The sequence below is a fragment of the Equus asinus genome, unplaced genomic scaffold (genome assembly GCF_041296235.1).
Source record: "Equus asinus isolate D_3611 breed Donkey unplaced genomic scaffold, EquAss-T2T_v2 contig_3, whole genome shotgun sequence".
In the NCBI taxonomy this organism is placed as follows: Eukaryota; Metazoa; Chordata; class Mammalia; order Perissodactyla; family Equidae; genus Equus; species Equus asinus.
This window is the reverse complement of record NW_027224960.1, coordinates 1,011,725-1,036,305: the sequence shown is the minus strand read 5'-3', so window position 1 is coordinate 1,036,305 and position 24,581 is coordinate 1,011,725. Positions and strand designations below refer to the sequence as shown.

At 37.8% G+C, this 24,581-nt stretch overlaps 1 pseudogene; it reads left to right on the top strand.

The window, feature by feature from the left end:
• The window catches only part of LOC139043587 (centromere-associated protein E-like), a 79,769-nt pseudogene that overhangs the window by 8,159 nt on the left and 47,029 nt on the right, over nucleotides 1-24,581 (top strand).

The following is a 24,581-nucleotide window of genomic DNA, read 5'->3' as shown; positions in this document are numbered from 1 at the left end:
ATGTCATTGGGATTCTGATTGGGATGGTGTTGAATCTGTAGATTGCTTTAGGTAGAACGGACATTCTAACGATGTTTATTCTTCCAATCCATGTACATGGAATGTCTTTCCATCTCCTTATGTCGTCATCCAATTCTCTCAAAAAGGCCTTGTAATTTTCATTATATAGGTCCTTCACTTCCTTAGTTAAATTTACCCTAAGGTATTTTATTCTTTTTGTTGCTTTTGTGAATGGTATTGTGTTCTTGAGTTCTTTTTCTGTTAGTTCGTTGTTAGAATATGGAAATGCTACTGATTTATGCAAATTGGTTTTATACCCTGCAACTTTGCTGTAGTTGTTGATTACTTCTAAGAGTTTTCCAATGGATTCTTTGGGGTTTTCTATATATAAGATCATGTCATCTGCAAACAGCGAGAGTTTCACTTCTTCCCTCCCTATTTGGATTCCTTTTATTCCTTTGTCTTGCCTGATTGCTCTGGCCAGGACTTCCAGTACTGTGTTAAATAAGTGTGTACAGTACTGTGTTAAATAAGTGATGATACATGTCTCGTCCTGTTTTCATGGGGATGGTGCTCAGTTTTTGCCCATTGAGTATGATGTTGGCTGTGGGTTTGTCATATATGGCCTTTATTATGTTGAGATAGTTCCCTTCTATGCCCATTTTGTTCAGAGTTTTTATCATAAATGGCTGTTGGATCTTGTCAAATGCCTTCTCTGCATCTATTGAGATGATCATGTGGTTTTTATTCCTCAGTTTGTTGATGTGGTGTATCACGTTGATTGATTTGCGGATGTTGAACCATCCCTGTGTCCCTGGTATGAATCCCACCTGATCATGATGTATGATCCTTTTGATGAATTGCTGAATTCGGGTTGCCAAAATTTTGTTTAGAATTTTTGCATCTATGTTCATCAGTGATATTGGCCTGCAGTTCTCTTTTTTCGTGGTGTCCTTGTCAGGCTTTGGTATCAGCGTGATATTGGCCTCATAGAATGTGTTAGGAAGTGTTCCATCCTCCCTAATTTTTTGGAATAGCTTGAAAAGGATAGGTATTAAATCCTCTCTGAAAGTTTGGTAGAATTCCCCAGGAAAGCCATCTGGTCCTGGGGTTTTATTCTTTGGGATGTTTTTGATTGCTGTTTCAATCTCTTGCCTTGTGATTGGTCTGTTCAAATTGTCTGCTTCTTCTTGAGTGAGCTTTGGGAGATTGTAGGAGTCTAAGAATTTATCCATTTCCTCTAGGTTATCCATTCTGTTAGCATAGAGTTTTTCATAGTATTCTCTTATAATCCGTTGTATTTCTGCAGAGTCTGTTGTTATTTCTCCTCTTTCATTTCTGCTTTTGTTTATTTGAGCTTTCTCCCGTTTTTTATTTGTAAGTCTGGCTAGGGGTTTGTCAATTTTATTTATCTTCTCAAAGAACCAACTCTTTGTTTCGTTGATCCTTTCTACTGCCTTTTTTGTTTCAATAGTATTTATTTCTGCTCTGATTTTTATTATTTCTCTCCTTCTGCTGACTTTGGGCTTTGTTTGTTCTTCTTTCTCTAGTTCAGTTAGGTGTAGTTTAAGATTGCTTATTTGGGATTTTTCTTGTTTGTTAAGATGTGCCTGTATTGCAGTGAATTTTCCTCTTAACACAGCTTTTGCTGTATCCCATATGAGTTTGTATGGCATGTTATCATTTTCATTTGTTTCTAGGTATTTTTTCTTCTTTAATTTCTTCAACGATCCATTGCTTGTTCAGTAGTGTATTGTTTAGGCTCCACATCTTTGTGCCTTTCTCAGCTTTTTTCTTCTAATTAATTTCTAGCCTTATAGCATTATGATCGGAGAAGATGCTTGTTATTGTTTCAATTTTTTTTAAATTTGTAGAGGCTTGCCTTGTTTGGCAACATATGGTCTATCCTTGAGAATATTCCATTTGCACTTGAGAAGAATGTGTATTCTGCTGTTTTAGGATGAAGTGATCTATATATGTCTATTAAGCCCAATTGTTTTTTCATTTAGCTCCACTATTTCCTTGTTGATTTTCTGTCTGGATGATCTGTCCATTGATGTGAGTGGGGTGTTGAGGTCCCCTACTATTATTGTGTTGTTTTTAACATCTTCCTTTAGGTCTGTTAATAGTTTCTTTATGAATCTTGGTGCTCCTGTGTTGGGTGCATAGATATTTATGTATTTCTTCTTCATGAAGTGTCCCTTTGATCATTATATATTGTCCCTCTGTGTCTCTCTTTACCTGTCTTATTTTGAAATCTGCTTTGTCTGATATAGGAATTGCAACACCTGGTTTTTTTTTGCTTGCTATTAGCTTGAAGTATTGTCCTCCACCCTTTCACTCTGAACCTGTGTTTGTCCTTGAGGCTGAGGTGTGTTTCCTGGAGGCAACAAATTGTTGGATCTTGTTCTTTAATTCATTTTGCCACTCTGTGTCTTTTTATTGGAGAGTTCAGTCCATTTACATTGAGAGTGATTATTGATTCATGTGGACTTAATGCTGTCAATCTGTTGCTCGTTATCTGGTTTTCCTGTGTTTGTCTTCTTGTGTGCTTTAGCCTACCCATTTAATACTGCACTTTCTTATGCTGGGTTTCTTAGCTTTTTCCTTATTTATGTTTTGTGGCTTTGTTGTGTTTTTTAGTTTAGTGTCTACCCTGAAGTTTGTATTTTGAATCTCGTGTATAATATAGTCTATTCTCTGGTGGTCTCTTACTTACTTGGCCTAGACTAATTTAGTCCCTTTGCTCTTCCCCTCCTAAATTATTATTTTCATTTCTTTTTTTTTTAAGATTTTATATTTTTCCTTTTTCTCCCCAAAGCCCCCCAGTACATAGTTGTATATTCTTCGTTGTGGGTCCTTCTAGTTGTGGCATGTGGGACGCTGCCTCAGCGTGATTTGATGAGCAGTGCCATGTCTGCGCCCAGAATTTGAACCAACAAAACACTGGGCCGCCTGCAGCAGAGCGCGCGAACTTAACCACTTGGCCATAGGGCCAGCCCCGTTATTTTCATTTCTTATTCCAACTCGTGTTATGAGTTTGTAGTTAGAGTGATAAGATCCACTTTGCTTTGGTAGTTTCCTTACCTTTGTCCTAATGCTATAGGTGAATATTTGCTATCCTATTCTGGTTCTATTTATCTGTCTCCCTACTCTGTGGATTGTGTCCCCTTTCTCCCTTTTTTCTTTTTTCAGGTATGAGAGCCTTCTTGAGGATTTCTTGTAGTGGAGGACTTTTGGTTACAAATTCCCTTAACTTTTGTTTGTCTGGAAAAGATTTAATTTCTCCCTCACATCTGAAGGATATTCTTGCTGGATAGAGTATTCTTGGCTAAAGATTTTTATCTTTTAAAGTTTTGAATATGTCACTCCATTCTCTCCTAGCTTGTAAATTTTCTGCAGAGAAATCTGCTGAAAGTCTGATAGGAGTTCCTTTGTAGGTTATTTACTTCTGTCTTGCTGCCCTGAGTATTCTTTCTTTGTCTTTCATTTTTGCCATTTGTACTACTATATGCCTTGCAGTAGGTCTTTTCACATTGACAAATCTAGGAGATCTGAAAGCTTCCTCTACACACATTTCTCCCTCAATCCCTAGATTTGGGTAGTTCTCTTCTATAATTTCATTAAGAACACTTTCTGCTCCATTTTCCTTTTCCACGTTCTTGGGAATTCCTATTATCCATAAATTCTTTCTTCTCATTGAATCCGCTATCTCTCAGAGATTTTCCTCATTTTTTTTAACTCTTAGTTCTCTTTCTTCCTCTGTCTGGAGCCATTCGGCCTGTATATCTTCAATTATGCTAATTTGCTCCTCTCTGGTGTCTACACAGGCATTCAGGGAGTCCGTATTCTGTTTTATCTGGTCCATTGTGTTTTTCATCTCTAGTTATTCTGTTTGATTCTTCTTTATAATTTCAATCTCTTTTGTGAAGTAACTCCAGAACTCGTTGGCTTGTTTCTCTATCTTTCTCTCTATCTCATTGGGTTTTTTGATTATAGCTGCTCTGAACTCATTTTCACTTAGTTTACCTATTTCTAAGTTCTCAGGACTTAATTCTGTGTTTTTATTGTTTTCCTTCTGGTCTGGAGCTTTTATAAATTGCTGGATGGTAGAGGAGCGGTTTTTTCACATGGTGGTAGAATTGAGTTGCAGTTACAGCCTGTTGCCACTATATGGGGGTTGAGAGCCGCGTGTTTTGAGCTCTCCGCCTTCGGACAAGATGGCAGCACCCAGCATTGTTTGCCAGGGGGAGGGGCTGTTTTTCTGGCTCGCCGATCTGGATTTGGATCAGTTCTGTTTTCTGGTCTCCTGAGGCCCTGGGTTTATGGGGTCCCCACACACGGAAGCTTTCCCCCATCAGCGGGTTTCCACTATACCGGCGGCAGGAGTCCTGGGCAATCCCCCGGTCACGTGGCCCCTCCCCGACTCCTTCCCTCACCTGCGGCAGTGATCCCAGACTCTAGGGGAGGGAGCGAAGTTCTCTCCTACCCTGTTCCAGCTCCTCTGAGGCCAGCAGCAGGGTCTCTGTCCTCCGTCTTTTTGATACTCTAGGTCTCTGATCTCCTGGCATTAGGTTTATTAGCTGAAATTCAGTTTTTTTTCAGTCCTTTGTTGTAGTTTGGAGGGGAGAGAGTCCCAGGTCACCTCACCCCTCCATTTTGCTCCACCCACCCCGTCCATGAGCACAATGTTTTAGACTGTAAATCGCTTGAAGGGAAGAGTAATGTCTAATTCATCTTTATAGCCCCAACACATCGTATGTAGTTTATATTCAATACCTGTTTGTTGAATGAGTGAACATAAGCATTATGCAAACACTCCTTACCACATAAGTAAACCTCCCATTTCCTTCTTGCTGCGCTGTATCAATTCTCTCTGTTTTTGTGCTTCCTTCCTATTCCTTACCATTATTACTTTATTCTCTGTCTTCAGGACCTAAATTCTTTAGCTTGATGTGGGATACAATTTAAGATTATTCTGTTTGGGAGCTGGCCCCGTGGCCAAGAGGTTGAGTTCTCATGCTGCTTTGGAGGCCTGGGGTTTCGCCACTTTGGATCCTGGGTGCGGACCCAGCACCGCTCATCAGGCCACGCTGAGGTGGTGTCCCACATAGCACAGCCAGAAGGACCTACTACAACTAGAATATACAACTGTGTGCTGGGGGGCTTTGGGGAAAAGAAGAAGTGGGGGGGAAGATTGGTAACAGATGTTAGCTCAGATGCCAATCTTTAAAAAATAAAGATTATTTTATTTGAAAACTTCAGGGAAAAAACGAGTAAATCTATAATATGTTTATTCACTTTGAGATTTTGAAAAATCACTCAAGTATCTAATTCTAGTTCACCCCAGTTATTTTACTACACAGTATAATGTCTATTATAATAGCCTATTCTTTCTTCAGTTTAACAATAAAAAACCCCACAAAACCTAACTTCTGTTTTGTTTTCCAAACCTGGCCTTTTTTAACTTTTTTAACTGCAATTTTTAACTTTTCTCTTAATAATGTAGCTTTAATACTCTTGACATATTCAGTGATCCATTTGGTGACTTTTCTTGTGTTCTTTGATGTTCTATTATCTGGCGACCTTAGATATCATCAAGTCCAGCCCTCCAGCCTCCCGCTCACTCTAAGTATCTTCTTGGAAAGAAGTCTTCCCCAGAGTCATTTTCTGGCTCTTTGGAGGGAGTCTCTGAGTGTCTCCTGGCCTTTCTGGGAGAATAATATCCAGGTTCTCTTAGCTCTGCTCCGTCTCTGTTCCCTTCTGTGGCTTCTTTTCCCTACCTTTCTAACAAAAACTCAGGCGTGTTCTGTGGCCTTTCTTACTTCCCCGTTGCCCTCTGACATTTGGTTCACATTTGTCTTTTGATGACAGCCATATATTTATTTTGTCTAGAGCTCTGAGTTCTAATTCATATCTTCCTAAAGATTGTTATAATGGTGTGTCTCACTGATATCTCAAATTTTAGTGTGTCTAAAACCAAGTTATTTCTTCCTACCATGGTGAATATTCCTTTTTTCCAGTATTATCAGTGTTATCCTGGTCACCTAGGCTGGAAACCCAAGTCAGTTTCACCTCATCTTTTTCTGCCTTCTCTTTTGTCCCGTCATCCCCGTTTTTTATTGATGCTACCCTTTAGCATTCCATGGGTGTCATACTCAAGTCCTCATCTCTTGAATTACTGTATCATTCCCCTGGACCTGGCCCCCATGACCTGGTTTTGCTTCTTCAGTCTGTTATGCAGATTTCTGATGTCACTAAGCTTGTGTCGTGTCACTTCCTTGGACAAGATCTGGCCACTCTTAACCAGTCTAACTTGACGTCCTTCTGCTCCATGTGCGCTCCTCTCTTAAGGATAGGTTGGGCCACTTGGTATCTTTGAACACTAATGCTTATTCCCATCTTTATACCTAAGTTCATGCTGCCTTCACCACCACTTCACCCCTTTATTATGTATCTAGGCCATCTGTGGTAGATACTACACAGGAAAGGTGAGACTTCTTTGAATGTTTTAAAGAAAGAAGTATCTGAGACAGGACTCCAAAGCAGAAGTGTGTAATCACCTGCTCATCACTGGAGGTCTCCACAGAGACAAATAATTTAAATCTTTGACTTTCTTTTAATGCATTAAGAATATTTGCGGAGGCTTTACAGTGTTCTGAGCCCAGGACTGGGCTCTGAGATTAAAAGAGTAAAGAAGACATCCCTCCATACTTACTGTCTCCATGGCAACCTCCCTAGTCCAGGCCGCCTTGTCTCCATTCACATTCCTGCCCCAGCCTCCTAACTGGACTCCTGGCTACGGTCTTGCCCCTCTCCAATCTGTTTGCCCCCCAGGGGCCCAGGTGACCCTTGAGGAAGTTCAGTCAAGCATGTCACTCTTGTCAAAGCCGTCCAATGGCTTCCCATTGCATCCCAAAAACCCGCTTCTGTACCCTATCTTGTCCCATCTCTCCTTCACCAACTCTGCCACACTGCCCTTTCCATTTCTTGAACACACCAAGCTCATTTCTGCTTTGTGACTGGTGTGCTGGTTGTTCTTTAATCTGGAGTATGGTTCCCTTGGTCTTTGCAGGGCTGGCTCCCTCTTCTCCGTCCTTCCAGATCTTAGCTGAATTGGGGGACTTCCCCTGCCATCCTGCCCAAAGAGCCTGTCCTGTCCTTTCCTCTTCCCACTTCTAACACTCTGTTTAAATTGTCTGTATTACGCTTAACATGCTATGTTTCTTATTTGTTTGTCTTTTTCTCTCCTCTCACTAACTTCCTCCTCCCCGAGTCCCACCCTGTGCAGAACATAAGCTGAGAGCAGGGTCCTCATTTGCCTGTTGCGCTGCCATATCCCTAGCACCTAACGTGCTGCCTGCAGCACGACAGGCAGTCAGTTCTTTCCAACAATATTTGTGAAATGGAAGAAAAGCCCATGGTTTTAAAGATGCTACAGTGTGGTCAGAGACGCAAATAACTAGCTCAACACAGTAAGTGCTATAATAACCAGTCATATCTATAAAGACCTCTGGGTACACCGTTGAAAGGTCAATTCATTCACGGTATAGGGAAGGAAGGATCAAGTTGACAAAGCTACACTGGGAAGGTGGCAGTTGCCTTTGGTCGTGAAGGAAGAGTAGGGGCAGACTAGAACATCAGAATCAGCGAAACACAGGGAATGGCAAAGGGTAGCTGTGCATGGTGTGGAGGGCATAGTCCGTAGTTCAGCCAGAGTTAAGAGTAACTGATGGACAGAAATGAGGCTAGAGCAACACAAGTGCCGGATTATAAAGAATCGTATTCACCATGGTAAGATTTCGAACTTTGTGTAGGAAAGTGAACCTATTCTGGCAGCATTATGGAGGAGGTATTATAAAGAAGGAACAAGATGTTGAGCTCAGTTTGACTCAGACAAGGGAAGGCTTAAATAGTGAGGTGAGAAACAAGGAAACAGATGGGGTGTTCAGATAAACCATGGGTTAAAAATGTTCTTCCAGTACTTTGGATTTTATTATTTCAAGTTACACTTCCTAAAGGTTTATTTTCATCTCCTGCAGAATTTGGTTGATCTTGCAGGCAGTGAAAGAGCTGCTCAAACAGGTGCTGAAGGTAATGAAAACTCATGAAATATTTTGGTCTGAAAGTCCTCCTGTTCTTTAACAGAGTAAAAGTGCCACCATGCATTTTAGAGACTAATAAAGTAATGATAATTTTGTGATAAAAGTCTTTAACAGAAAAAGCAGCTTCCTTATCTGGCTTATTATCTGCTTTGTGCTGCTGTAGCGTTAGTTAAAAAGATGAAACTCTGTCGTTGACAGGATTTATAGTTGGAAAGCTCCTGAGAGTCCCATGAACACCATAATCAGTAAGGAAATTCAGAAAAGTGGCAGGATACAAAATTAATCTATAGACATGAGCACCTCCTAACACAACAGCCGGTTGGAATATTTAATGTACGAAAAGACCCCCTTTGCAATAATGACTTAAAAGGCATAATACCTAGGAAGAAACTCAACAAAAATTGTATAAGACCAAAATAAGGAAAACATTAAAACAGACCTGAAAGAGGTAACCAAACACTGAGACAAATGAAAACGCATACTTAGATGGGAAGTTTCAGAACCATAAAGATGTCAGGCCTCTCTCTGTGTTAGTTTCCTGCAGCCTGACATAGAGACACTCAGCTGAGTGTGGCCTGTACCCACCACACCAGTGGATCCTCAGACCTGTGAACAAGAAATAAATGCCTGTTGCTTTAAGCTGGCTTGTTAAACAGCAGTATTCCAGCAATAGCTGAATAACGCACCTGTGCAATAACTGCTGTTCAGAAGGATTTGTTGCAGTATTTTTTGTGTACATGGCAGATTGAACACCTGCATGTCCCTCAGCAGGGTGCTAGGTAAATAAATTCTGATACATCCATACAATGGAATTCTATGCTGTAAAAAAGAGTGAAAAAGACCAATGTTTACCAATAAGATAGATGATATATTGCCAAGTGAAAAAAGCAAAGTGCAAAATAGTGTGTATAGTATGTTACTATTTATGTAAAGAAGAAAGGGGAAAAATTAATACGTATGAACTTGTATTTCTAAAAATCTCTAGAAGAATAAACTAATAATAGTTCTTGGTTAGAGCGATAGGAACTGGTTGAAAGGAGAATAAAGTGAGAGAAACCTTTTTCAGTAGACTTCCGTTTAAGACATGTGAGCATATTAACAGTTTAAAAATAAGGACTTTTGGTTGTGAACCTCTAGGAACTAACTTGGTTGCACGTCATTAGTTGCCTGTATTGGAGGTTTGGAAAAATAGATTGGAATTGAGGAGTTCGAGGAGCTCTTTTAGGACGTGGTGCAGACATGGGCTTTCCTGCATTCTTATTCTTTTCTTAGTCGTCTTTTTCGAGCTGTTTCTCTTGGGTGAGAGCCTTTCTGCTTCACGTGATGGGTGGGAGGAAGGGAAGGGCGCCTGTCAGCAGTGGGAGGAAAGGTGGGCGCAGATCTAATTTGAAGCACAGACTGTAGCATCTGACCCTGCAATTTCTAATTTCTCCCATAAATTACTGATAAATAAGTTCATCATCTAGTACAGGGGCCAATTTGTTTTCTTATTTATTTAATAAATGCAGGTGTGCGACTCAAGGAAGGCTGTAATATAAATCGTAGCTTATTTATTTTGGGACAAGTGATCAAGAAACTTAGTGATGGACAAGTTGGGTAAGTTTGTCCCATTGTACATTTACCTATTAATGCTTACGTTTTTCATTAGGTTGAAAATTATGATATTTCAGTGACACTCAAATAAATGTACTGATACCCCTGTATGTTCAAAAGCTTCTGTGATTCTATGAGCATGCGTTGCTTCTTATATGTATGACCGTGACCTACTAAATTTACTTTATATTTTAAATATTTTCTAGTTAGTAGTTTTGCTCTGCCTCAAGTAACCAGTAAAGAATGAATTTTTTAAACTGTAGCAAATTTAAGGTTCTGCGTTAAAAATAAACCACTTTTGTTATATAAAAAGTTTTACTCTTTTTCTCCCCAAACTCATCTCTCACTAAGTGGTTTCATAAATTATCGAGATAGCAAATTAACACGAATTCTCCAGAATTCCTTGGGAGGAAATGCAAAAACACGCATTATCTGCACAATTACTCCAGTGTCTTTGGATGAAACCCTGACTACTCTCCAGGTGAGTTTGATTTTTATCTCGAATCAATATGGGGGAAATCATCTTTCAGAAGGAAAAATTAGCTACTAAAATTAGGTGTAATTTTTTGTAATTGACATAACATACCTGTTAAAATAAAATTGGTGTGTCTACTAAATAGCATTCCTTAATCTTCCCAAACTTCAATCATTCATATCCTGCCTCCCCAATTTTTGCCACATCCAACAATATTTTATTGAAATTGACTTGATTTTTTCTTAAATAACTCACTTTTTAAATTTAACTTATTATAAAAGGAAACTTTCTATCAGTCCCATAAATGAAAAACTGGTTATCACTTGGAACAAACAGAAGGTGACCCAAAAAATGGGTGTGCGTGTTTATAACAAAATAATTCTTAAGTTCCTGCTAACAAATTGTTGCCTGCCTTTGCTCTGAGCCTAAGGCCTGTATTTTCTGTTTTCAAAAGAAAAGAAGAATGAGAACTGTCAGTAGAATAGCTGTCTCAATGAAGGGTTCAGTGTTATTTAATGGGCACCCTCACGTACCCAGTTAAAGTTACTTTTGACACTCATGCTCTAAGAAACATCACTTTAAGTAGCTATTGAGCGCTGGATCAAGGTTCTGTCAGAGAAACAAAGGTAGGAGATAGCGTTCCTGGCTTCACAGAATTTATAGTCTTATAGTGAAGATAAGACCTGTCTTCCAGCGTGATTTCCTTGGATTAAAAGTTAAGTGGCTAATAAGTAGGACAGAGTTCAAAGGAAGGAGAGGTGCTTTTGACTGGAAGTGAAGCTTCAGCGCAGAGGGAGCATTTGCCCTGGACTTTGAGGAGTAGATGGATTCCAGTGAGCCAGGGTGTGTAGGCTCTCTGTTGGCATCTGTCTTCAAGATATTTCTCTGACCCTCCTGAAGACTAGTGGCAAAGGTAAGTTATGGACATTGTTACAGGGACGTAGAATGCTGTGTGTTCAGAAGCTGTAAGCCACCTGGGAAGCTTTTACTGATGTTTCTTTACAAAAGAAAATTACAAGAAACCTAAATATTAATTAAACTAATCTTTTGGTGTCAACGTTTAACACTCTTGTATTTTTTCCCAGTTTGCCAGCACTGCTAAATATATGAAGAATACTCCTTATGTCAATGAGGTGTCTAGTGATGAAGCTCTCCTGAAAAGATATAGAAAAGAAATAATGGATCTTAAAAAACAATTAGAGGAGGTATGTATGAACTGTGTATTTCAGTAAAGAATAGAGATGGATTTAGAATTGAGATCTGCCTACATGCCCAGAGACTCTTAAATCCTCAATATCTGAGTTCTACAATCTAAATTTAAAACAAATAGTTTTTAACTAAGGAGAAATCAACCCGTAAAAACTTTACTATAAACTGCAAGATTTGGTTTCTTGAACTTATTTTAGATTTTGTTTTTCATTTCCAAAGGGCAAAATTTGAGATTTTCAAATGGGCCAAGTAGAGATACGTTTTTTTAAGAGATAAAAACTGTCACAAATACAGAGAATTAGGTTAAAAAGAGAGACCATGAATAGTGTTTAAAACTACTTTGTTTCATTTTACATTATCTTGAATTCCTCTTCTAGCCCTAAGATAGCAATCTAATAAGATAGCATAATTGCTTGTCATTACCATTTGTTTGTTTAAACCATCATGGTCCCCAGTCTGTAAAAAACTTACATTTTACTGATCTTTTTAAAAATGACCTAAAATGTCAAATGGCGGTCTTAGAAGGATCTCTCTTCCTTTGCTATAGGTATTCAAGTCTCTGCTTTATGATTTCTCTGCCTATTTATATATTTTTAGTCAATTAATAGAATTGCTTTAACAGCATTGATATAATCTTATACATGGCATATAGAATAGTGACATGAGGAGAAATGTATATTTTACCCTATTATAAGTTTGAGAAATTATTGATTATGGTAACTGCATATTGGTGTTCTGCAGGTAGGGCATATTTTATTTCAATAAAATTAAAATTCTCAGGCCAGCCCTGTGGCCTAGTGGTTAAGTTTGTTGCACTCCACTTTGGCAGCCCGGGTTCAGTTGCCATCCGCAGACCTACACCACTTGGCGGCCATGCTGTCCTGTTGTCCCATGTACAAAATGGAGGAAGATAGGCACAGATGTTAGCTCAGGGCAAATCCCTTTCAAGCAGAAAGAGAAAGATAGGTACAGATGTTAGCTCAAGGTGAATCTTCTTCAACAAAAAAAAAAGAAAAGAAAAATTCTCAAAACTCACATACAAATTTATATTTTTTTAAACTATACTTTCAAGGTTTTAAAACCTACCTACATTTATTAACGTAACCCAATATTACATTCTTTAGGTTTCTTTAGAGACTCGGGCCCAGGCAATGGAAAAAGACCAATTGGCCCAACTTTTGGAAGAAAAAGATTTGCTTCAAAAAGTGCAGATTGAGAAAATTCAAAACTTAACACGAATGCTAGTGACCTCTTCTTCCCTCACATCACAACAGGAATTAAAAGTAAAATTTAAAAGACAACAGCTTCTTTTCTTCTTCTTTTTTATTATTGTTTTTTTTAATTGCAGTAACTTTGGTTTATAACAGTATATAAATTTCAGGTGTATATCGTTATATTTCAATTCCTATGTAGATTATATCATGCTGACCACCAAAAGACTAATTACCATCACCACACATGTGCCTAATCATGCCTTTCAACCTCTTCTCTCCCCCTTTCCCCTCTGGTAACCACCAATCCAATCTCTGTTGCTATGTGATTGTCTTTTGTTGTTTTTATCTTCTATTTGTGAGTGAGATCATACAATGTTTGACTTTCTCCCTCTGACTTTTTACTCTCAGCAGCAATACCCTCAAGGTCCATCCTTGTTGTCACAATTAGCCAGATTTCATCCTTTTTTATGGCTGAGTAGTATTCCCTTGTGTATATATACCACATCTTCTTCATCCATTCATCCCTTGACGGGCACCTAAGTTGCTTCCAAGTCTTGGCTATTGTGAATAAGCCTACAGTGAACATAGGAGTGCATGTATCTTTACGCATTCACGTTTTGACGTTCTTTGGATAAATATCCAAGAGTGGAATAGCTGGATCATATGGTAGGTCTAGTCTTAATTTTTTGAGCCATCTCCATACTGTTTTCCATAGTGACTGCACCAGTTTGCACTCCCACCAGCAGTGTATGAGGGTTCCCTTCTCTCTACATCCTCTCCAACACTTATTGTTTCCAGTCTTTTTAATTATAGCCATTCTGACAAGAGTGAGGTGATATCTCATTATAGCTTTGATTTGCATTTCTCTGATAGTGATGTTGAACATCTTTTCATGTGCCTGTTGGCCATCCGTATATCTTCTTTGGAGAAATCTCCATTCAGATCTTTTGCACATTTTTGAACTGGGTTTTTGGTTTTTTTGTTGTTGAGATGTATGAGTTCTTTGTATATTTTGGATATTCACCCCTTTTTTGATATATGGTTTACAAACATCTTCTCCCAATTGTTAGGCTGTCTTTTCCTTTTCTTGATGGCTTCCTTTGCTGTGCAGAAGCTTTTTAGTTTGATGTAGTCCCATTTGTTTATTTTTTATATTGTTTCTCTTGCCCAGTCAGGCATGGTATTTGAAAATATGCTGCTAAGACCGATGTCAAAGAGTGTACTGCCTATGTTTTCTACTAGAAGTTTCGTGGTTTCAGGTCTTAGATTCAAGTCTTAAATCCATTTTGAGTTGATTTTTGTGCATGGTGTAAGGTAATGGTCTACTTTCATTCTTGGGCATGTGGCTGTCCAGGTTTCCCAACACCATTTATTGAAGAGACTCTACTTTCTCCATTGTATGCTCTTGGCTCCCCTGTCAAAAATTAGCTGTCCATAGATGTGTGGGTTGATTTCTGGACTCCTGGACTCTGGATTCTGTTCCATTGATCTGTGTGTCTGTTTTTATGCCATACCATGCTGTTTTGGTTACTATAGCTTTGTAGTATATTTTGAAATCAGGGAGTGTGACGCCTCCAGCTTTGTTCTTTTTTCTCAGGGTTCCTTTGGCTATTCTGCGTCTTTTGTTGTTCCATATAAATTGTAGGATTCTTTGTTCTATTTCTGTGAAAAATGTTGTTGGAAATTTGATTGGGATTGCACTGAATCTGTAGATTACTTTAGGAAGTATGGACATTTTAACTATGTTTATTCTTCCAATCCAAGAGCATGGAATAGCCTTCCATTTCTTTACATCTTCTTCAATTTCTTTCAACAATGTTTTATAGTTTTCAGTGTACAAACCTTTCACCTCCTTGGTTAAGTTTATTCCTAGATATTTTATTCTTTTTTGTTGCAACTGTAAATGGGATTATATTCTTAATTTCTCTTTCTGCCACTTCCTTGTTAGTGTATAGAAACGCAACTGATTTTTGTATGTTGATTTTGCATCCTGAAACTTTGCCGTATTTGTTTATTAGTTCGAGAAGTTTTTGGTGGGTTCTTAAGGGTCTTCTATATATAAAATCATGTCATCTGCAGCTAGTGACAGTTTCACTTCTTCCTTTCCAATCTGACCGCTGTTTATTTCGTTTTCTTTCCTGATTGCTCTGGCTAGGACTTCCAATACTATGTTAAATAAGAGTGGTGACAGTGGGCATCCTTGTCTGGTTTCTGTTCTTAGAGGGATAGCTTTCAGTTTTTCTCCATTGAGAATGATATTAGCTGTGGGTTTGTCATATATCAGCTTTATTATGTTGAGGTACTTTCCTTCTATACCCAATTTATTTAGAGTTTTTATCATAAATGGATGCTATATCTTGTCAAACGCTGTCTCTGCATCTATTGAGATGATCATGGGATTTTTATTTTTCATTTTTGTTAATGTGGTGTATCACGTTAATAGATTTGCAGATGTTGAACCATCCCTGCATCCCTGGAATAAATCCCACTTGATCATGGTGTATGAAATTTTTAATGTATTGTTGTAGTTGATTTGCTAGTATTTTGTTGAGGATTTTTGCATCGATGTTCATCAGTGATATGAGCCTGTAATTTTCTTCTTTTGTGTTGTCCTTGTCTGCTTTTGGTATCAGGATGATGTTGACTTCGTAAAATGAATTTGGAAGCTTCCTCTCTTCTTCAATTTTTTGGAAGAGTTTGAGAAGGATAGGATTAAGTCTTTGAATGTTTGGTATAATTCACCAGGGAAGCCGTCTGGTCCTGGACTTTTATCTTTTGGGAGGTTTTTGATAACTGTTTCAATCTCCTTACTGGTGATCGGTCTATTCACATTCTCTACTTCTTCTTGATTCAGTTTTGGAAGGTTGTATTAGTCTAAGAATTTATCCATTTCTTCTAGATTATCCAGTTTGTTAGCGTATAGCTTTTCATAGTATTCTTTTATAATCTTTTGTATTTCTGAGGTATCTGTTGTAATTTCTCCTCTTTGATTTCTGATTTTATTTATCTGAGCCTTCTCTTTTTTTCTTGGTGAGTCTAGCTAAAGGTTCGTCGATGTTGTTTATCTTTTCAAAGAATCAGCGCTGAGTTTCATTGATTTTTTTTCCTGGTTTTTTTTAGTCTCTATTTCATTTATTTCTGCTCTGATTTTTATTACTTCCTTCCTTCTACTGATTTTGGGCTTTGTTCTTCTTTTTCCAGTTCCTTTAGGTGCACTGTTAGACTGTTTATTTGGGATTTTTCTTCTTTGTTGAGGTAGGCCTGTATTGATATAAACTTCCCTCTTAAAACCGCTTTTGCTGTATCACATAGACTTTGGCCTGTCGTAGTTTCATTTTCATTTGTCTCCAGATATTCTTGATTTCTCATTTGATTTCTTCTTTGACTCAATTGTTGTTCAATAGCATTTTGTTTAAGCTCCATCCATTTGTGGCTTTTCTGATTTTCTTCCTGTAGTTGATTTCTAGTTTCATACCATTGTGGTCAGAAAAGATGCTGGGTATTTTTTCAGTCTTCTTAAATTTATTGAGACTTGTTTTGTGGTCTAATATGTGATCTGTCCTGGAGAATGTTCCATGTCCGTTTGAAAAGAATGTGTATTCTGCAGGTTTGGGATGGAATGTTCTATACATGTGTACTAAGTCCATCTGGTCTAATATGTCATTTAAGGCCAACGTTTCCTTATTGATCTTTTGTTTTGATGATCTCTCCTTTGGTGTAAGTGGATTGTTAAAGTCCTCTACTATTATTGTGTTGCTATTTCTCCTTTTATGTCTGTTAATAATTGCTTTATATGTCGAGGTGCTGTTATGTTGGGTGCATAGATATTTGTAAATGTTAAATATTCTTGTTGGATCATTCCCTTTATCATTATGTAGTGCCCTTTGTCTGTTGTTACAGTTTTTATTTTAAAGTCTATGTTTTCTGATATGAATATTGCTACCTCAGCTTTCTTTTCATTGCCATTTTCATGGAGTATCTTTTTCCATTCCTTCTCTTTCAGTTTGTGAGTGTCTTTAAGTCTGAAATGCATCTCTTGTATGCAGCACATATATGGGTCTTATTTTTTTTATGAAAGATGACAGCTTAAACTTGATATATAGGGAATAGAATTGGTATTCTTATATGCTTATTATATAGCTATGTGTTTCTTATCCTTTGATACAGTATATTTTAGGAAAGAACCTTTTGTGTATTTGCCTATACCTCAACAACACCTAGAACGTTCATTAAAAATACTTAACCCTGATTCCCATATGAAGAGATCCTAATTCAGAAAGTCTGGGATGTAGTCAAGGAATCTATTTGCACTATACTTCTTATGAAATTCTAATGAAATTGATTAGGTGATTGGAAACCACAGGTGTCTAGAGTATGTGGTAATATTTTCTATTTAATGAAACAGAAATAGTAATCTCAGGAAAATTTATCTAGACTATAAATCAACATAGTAATCAAAATTCTGGCTTCCAGTCTGTGTGCTTTTGTTTTTACCAGAGTAGGGGTTTATTTATCCAGCAGATGTTTTGGGGAGTGATAGTGTCATGGTTAAGAGAATGGCCTCTGGAGCTGGACTTTCTGGATTTGAATCCCAGTTCTGTCAATTCCTAACTCTCGACCTTGGGCCCTTTCTTAAATACTTTTTGCTGCAGTTTCCTTATCTGTGAGAAAGCTTGATCCTCACCTCATAGGACTGATGTGACAATTAAGTGAAGTGATATATAGAATGTGCTTAACACTATACTCTCCATACAGCAAATCCTCAATAAGTGTATGCTGTTAAGATTATTATTAATAGACGCTACCTTTAAGTCCACCATACCAGGTAAATGGAAGGCATCAAAACCATCTGTTGGCTCAGCCATGAGTAGGAAACAGCCCAAGGAAAGGGGTAGGGAAAAGTATGCCGGTTAGACATCTACATGTACAAAAGCTTGGAGTCGTGAGAAAACATATTTCTTGGACTTAAAATATTCTGGTGGCAGGGGCATTTAAACCACATTGTAGGATTCGAACATTGCATTATGCTAAGGATATGGGAAAGCCTTGTAGGTAACATGATTGGAATTGCTGTTTAGAAAGATGTGGCTACTGTGTACCTACAATTGATTGGGCCTCCACAAGGCTTGTGGCTCTGGAGATGGAAAAAAAATGGGTAAATTGGAGAGCTATTTGGGAGACAGACTCGACAGAACTTTGTGATTGTTTCAACATGGGGACATGGAAAGGGAGAAGGAAGCATCTAGAATGACATGCACACATTACTGGGCTTGCTGGATAGCTGGTAGCAGTATTTGTTGAGTTAAGGAACATTGAGTGAAGAGCAGTGGAGCTGTCCAGTGTTTTATTTGGGTCAGCTCTAGTTTAAGGTGTCAGGCAGTTGAAAATGCAAATATATGAAAATCAAGTGAAAGATCTGGGATGGAGATATCAATTTGGGCATTAACTACTGCAAATCCAAATTAAAGTCGTGAGAATGGATGAGCTTGCTCTGGGAGCATGTTGAGAATGAAAAGAACAGAGGGCCAAAGATAAGATCCTCCCAAACAACTTTTTAGGTAAAAGCAAAAAAGAGGAATGCCTAAAGGAGCCCAGGTTTAGCTCTAGAGTTAAGAAAGAAACCAGGTGAACGTGGTAAACTAAAAGAAGAGAATGTTGCATAGAGAGGTCACATTCTATGTCAGTGATGTCACGTTCTGCTGAGAAGTTAAATAAGACAAATATAGACTAAAACTTTTTGGATTTAGAAACAAGAAGCTCCTTTGCAAAAACAATTTGAGTTATGTATTGGGAATGAAAGCCACCTTGCAGTAGGCTGAGATGGCCCAAAGGCGTAGGATCTTGAATACAGTAGAAGGGTCTGGCCTTAGATAGAAGGAGAAACACTCCTTCATTATAACAAGGACAGAGGAAAAGGGTAGGAATCAATGCAAGTAATGCTTTTGTAAGTTTAGGCTTGTATTTTCTTTGTGAAATAGGAGGTTTAATTTTTCTTCTGTGGTGGCTGGAGATGGTAGAGACACAGTTTGTAGACCTACTAAGGGTTTGAAATAGTCTCGCCTTTGTAGGGAATGGAAAAGAAAGCCAACGAGGGGGCAAGGAGTCTTGCCAGGCAGCCTTAAGGGCCCAGGTGATGTTGGTAGCCAGTCTTCTGGCTGTCCACACAGTGTTCAGGAGGCTAATAAAAGCTCAGATGGCAGTGTAATTCATCTGAGTGTACATTGTGATAGGATAGGTGTGGGGAACACAGAATGGGTCTAATAGTTTGAGACCATTGACCCCAAAATGTGATTGAACTGGTGATCTATAGAATCTAAGATGATGGGATGAGAGCCCAAAGGTAGCTGGCAGAAAGAAAACAGTGGATCAAGAGACTAGATGTCCCTCTTAAGCTAACTAGCTATAATGGGATTAACTGAATCACTGGGGTGGAAGGAGTTCTAGGTTTATGAGTTTCAGATGACAGGGTCCAGTGGCTTTGGGAGCGAATGGAGTTGAGCTGAAGGTCATGGGAATCAAGGATTTATATATGAATGTGCTTTTGCAGAGCAGGCTGTGGAAAGGGCTGGCCATTTCAAGCAGAAGCCATATATTCTGGGGACAACAGATAATCTTGACAGGCAACGCAGTGGAATGGGTGGTGGATAAGGTCTGAAGTTACAAGCATGGGCTCAGCCACCAATTGGCTGTATGACTGTACACAACTCATGTAAACTTTTTGGACACTCAGGCATCTATAAAGTGGATGTAGTAAGAGAGGATTGTTGAGAGGATCAAAAAAGATGAGATAATGCTTGTTCTAGTAAAGGGACAAGAGAGGAATATACCTGTAAAATATGGAAAAACACTTAGGCGGTGGTCAGAGAAAGAGAAAGCAGTAAAGCCAAGTGAGTGATGAGGACAGCTAGCTGGGTGGGACAAGAACCAGGAGACAGAGGTATCCCAGGAGGGATGAGGAAGAAGTAGAGAGACGAGGAAGAAGAGAACATAGAAACTAAAAGAAAATGTTGGCTAGAGAGAAGGAAGGAGTGAAGGGTTTGTTTTTGAAAAAATCAAAAGCAGAAAACAGAGGCTTGAGCATTCTTAAAGCCCAGTGGAAGAAGGTAGTGAAGACGACAGATGAACAGATACCTGAGGGAACAGAGTCCCAAGGGAGAACGGAAGGAACAAGATTAGGAGCGCTGGTTGGATCGTGAGCTTTATAAACTGGCAAAGAATTGGCATGGGAATGGCCCTGTGGAAGATTTACTTGCTGAGGGAAGTTCAAATGGGCTGCCTGTCTGTTCCTTCCCAGTTAAGGCTGGGTTCCCAGAAGTGCTTTTGGTCACTATGTTGGTGGCTGTGCTGTCTTCTGTAACACCAGATTACTTGAAGGATTGATACTTAACTAATTCCTTTCAGTAAATTTGCAGAAATTCTTGTAAGTAAGCCTTCAAATACAAAATGAAATTTAAATAATAGTTTCATCAAATTTATTATGAAGTTAACACTAATTTGAAAAGTTTGAATATGTTTTCTTATCTCAGGATGTCCTTAGACTGATAAGATATTAAACTAGGCTGAATAAGAATTCTACCAAGTCAATGGTTGTTAAAAATGGAAACTAGTTCCCTTGTTTTATGATGTTTGAGCCAGATGTGTGTGAGGTAATTTTGATTTCTTCTTCTTTAGGCTAAAAAAAAACGAAGAGTCACTTGGTGTGTTGGCAAAATTAACAAAATGAAGGATTCAAACTATGTAAATGAGTTTAATGTACCAGAGAATGTAACAACAAAGACACATAAGTCTGCTCTAACTTTAGGAGGAGAAATTGATGAATGTGAGTTCTTCTTCAACTACTTTTAATTATAAAAGTATCCCCATAAAGAGAGACTTTATTTATAACTCAGTTAATGTGATAAACACAGTTAAATAAAATGTATGTATTTTAGATGTGATTACGATGATAAAAATAAGTAATTTTAAGAAAGTGAACATTGATGAAGTTCTCTATTTTTTCCAGATCTCTTAAGAATGATGTGCTGTAGTTGAAACATTTGAGACAGATATTTTTATTTTTTGTTTTTGTTTTAATCACTGCTCATTAAGTTAGTACCCATATAATGTCTGGCTTAAACTTTGCTAATCTTGAAAGGGTAGCATTTACACAGGAATCTGTTGCAAAGTTTGTCTCTAACATTATAAGTATTTTTTAGGGGCATTTAAAAATCTGCTTACAATGATTAAATCTCAAATTTAGAATTTGTCCTTTTAACCTATACAGTCGCACGTTGATTAATGATGGGACGTGTTCTGAGAAGTGCATCTTTAGGCAATTTTGTTGTTGTGTGAACATCACAGAGTGCACTTACACAAACCTAGGTGGTACAGCCTGCTACACACCTGGGCTCTGTGGTACTAATCTTGTGGGACGCCTGTTGTATATGCAGTCCGTCCTTGACTGAAACGTCCTTATGCCGTGCATGAATGTGTTGTACTAAGGATCCTACATTTTATCACTAATTCTAACCAGTGATCTTAATTCACACGAGTATATAAATGATCACATCTGTTTATATATTCTTGGCATTCATACTGTGAGCACATATTAACTAATTTGAGCTTATTACCTCAGATCAGAATTTTTTTAATCTTTAATTTGAGTTTTAGGAAACTTAATAACATGTTTATGGATAAATTTCTTTTCCCCCTAATTATAGCTCTCTATTCAGAGTCTGATATTTTCAGTAACACTCTTGATACATTAACTGAGACAGAGTGGAATCCAGCAACAAAACTACTAAGTCAGGTAACTTAAATGTATTTTACAGAACATTATCCTTTTACTCTTCTTTAAATTCATTTGTTATTGATGTTTGCTGTTGTGGCACATTTCTAGCTCTGACTGTTTCAGTAGTAGTTGAGGTTCTTATTAAGGCTTCCCCAACTTGTTACACTCCTCGTTGGTAACTGTGGCATACAGAGAGAGGCTAAACATTTCCTAAAGTATGGTAATAGGTAAACCTTTGCTTCTAGTTTTTACCAGCAGATCTTGGTATCTATGATTTTTTGGTAAGTTTCTGTTTTGCCTTGGGCCATCCCTTGAAGGTAAAAAGGGCTGATTTTAAAAGTATCAAAATTCTCAGGCATAAAGTAGAATGGTGTATCAGGGAAGGGTAATATTGCCAAATAATGCTGAAAAATGAAAGTAAATAAAATTATATAGTCTTATGAAAACTTTAAGAAATAAGGAATACTGTAGTGAATACTTTAGTATGTTTAGATTCCATGTTTGCTTTCTAGGCTGCTAATATTCAAAGAAATATAACATAGTCATATAAATGTATTTGTTAAAGAAAATTTCATTTTAATTTTGAAATAAAATTGCAGTGATTCTTGGGAATTGTTATTATCATTAGCTAACCATTATAATTAGTTGTAATGGTTCTTATAATTAATTATTATGGGGAATTATATGCTTTTGTGTCCCTAAAACACTCTGGAAGGTTTGTTGTTTTTTTCAAATCCCTAGTGTTGGTTTAGTTTCTTTTAACTCATGGCTTACTCTTCCTCATGATGGAACAGAAAGCAGAAACAGGCCTCTGCTCAGCACGGTGAGGCCTGGCAGCCGTTGGAGTTTTAGAAGTCAATAAATAATGGCTCCGTGTCACTTCCTAAATTCAGAGCTGTCTGAGAAATTAAACAGGAGTCAAGCAGGTGGAGAATTACATTATTAGCTTTATTACCAAGGAGCTTAAGGATCTGTGGTCAGATGACTTCCCATTATGTGCCCTACTCCTACTCCCGACTGAATTTTAAGTCAGGCACAGGCAGAGCATTTGTTTATATGATCTTTCTTTCTTTCTTTCTTTCTTTTTTAATTCTATCTCTTTGAAAATAGTCTTCCTCTATTCTATGTTAGCTAGTTTACCAAAAGGCAGACCTTCTGTTATGCTGTGGATCAAGCTAGACCATTGGGAAGATATTGGAGAATGGCCCAAACTACCAAATGATTCAAGGTTAAATGAATTATTTGACTAATCCAGATTTTAGTTAACAAAACAAAGAACTTGAATCCTCTCTGACTTGAAAATCTGGTTTTGTTTATAATAGGAAAACTTAGAAAGTGAGTTGAATTCACTTCGTGCTAACTATGATAGTCTGGTACTAGACTATGAACAACTAAGAAGAGAAAATGAAGAAATGGAATCGAAATTAAAAGAAAAGAATGGTTTGCATGAATTTGAGGCTCTAGAAAGAAAAGCGGAAAAAGATCAAGAGGTAAAAGATGAAAAGATGTGGAAACACAAAACTAAACTAAAACTACACTTTGTGTGTGTGTGAGGAAGATTGGCCCTGAGCTAACATCTGCTGCTAATCTTCCTCTTTTTTTTGCTTGAGGAAGATTGTCCCTGAGCTAACATCTGTGCTGGTCTCCCTCTATTTTGTATGTGGGACACCATCACAGCATGGCTTGATGAGTGCTATGTAGGTCTGCACCTGGCATCCAAACCCATGGAGTGCACAAACTTAACCACTACACCACCAGGCTGGACCCTAAAACCACACTTTTAAAAGTATCATTTTCTTAAAGATGTTTATTTCTAAGGTTGATATATTGAAAACCCAACCATTTTCCATTTGTACACACAATTTAGAGAATTTAAGAAATAATCAGTTCATTTATATTGCTTTAAAAATAGTTAAATCATAATTGTTTCACTTGTGCTTGTGTGCAAGAAGAGGAAGGAATCAAAAACATCTTTGAGCAGGTTTGGTGAATCTGCCTATTGATGAATTAATCTTGAAGAAATTATTTCCTGATAATTTGTATGTTATCAATAATTTATTGAGTATACCAGAATTGCTGCCTAGAGCATAGCTGTTTCCTTCTGAGACCAATATGAATTTTAATATCTAGTGAATGTTTTATGTATGGATACTACATATTAATGGACTTCATTTTCTTTAGAAAGTATGTACCTAAGTAGTTAGAACATTATTAGAATAGCTGGGAAAGCTGATTTTGCATGTTTCTTTTTCCATAAGAGAGTTATTGTAAAAATTAGTATAACTAATATGAAGTAGTTTTAATGGAATTTTTAGAAATGAAACAGATTAGTTAAATTTTCTCAGTGTATAATGTTAGGCTACATGTTAAGAGAACCTAATCCCCAAATCATCAGACTTTGGAGACAGAAATTGTCCAAAAGATTCAAGAGATTTCTTAGTGCAGAGAGTCGTTAACTTAGAGTTTATAGACACGATGAAATTATTTTGCAGAAGTTTTGAACTCACTCTTTTTTGGGAACGAGAATCCATAGCTGTTATCATACTTGTGAAGTGATCTGTGATTCCCTCCAAAATTAAGAGCCAGTGTTTGGTGTGGTTAAAGTATGAGTTAATTTGCAGCTGCTTCTCAGATTTCTGTATGAATAGCCCAAAGGGACACAATCATTTTTCCTCTGTGTCATTGTTTAGTTTCTCACCCTCTTTTCCTTTTTAAAAGGAAAAAAAGAATCCTGTGCCAAATATGTTATTTCCATTCTACCTACAAATTAGTTAATCCTACATTTCATAGGTATTATATCCTAAGACGCAAAAGTTTGTAAGTTCTCCAGAGTTTCATTTACCTTTTTTAATATTCTCATATTGACAAAATGCAAAATGTCATGAAAAAAACAGTGGACTTCAGTCAGTAAAACTGGATTTTATTGAGAGGAGGTGGTCTGGCGTCGTGGTTAAGAACAGGTTCTCTGGGGCCAGACTCCATGGATTTAAGCCCCAGTTTTGCTGCTCCCGACCTCACTGCGGATTCAAGCCTGGCACGCATTATTGACAAGGCCTTGAGCAAGCACCGAATTTCATAGGGCTTCCTTCCTGCGTGTCTCCACCCCTGAGGTTAGATCAGGTGCTTGCCAAGGCCCCTTCGAACTCCAAAATTTCATCTAAGTTTTTGTGTATTTCTTATTATAAATAATATGATGTAAAATTAACTTCGGGCAT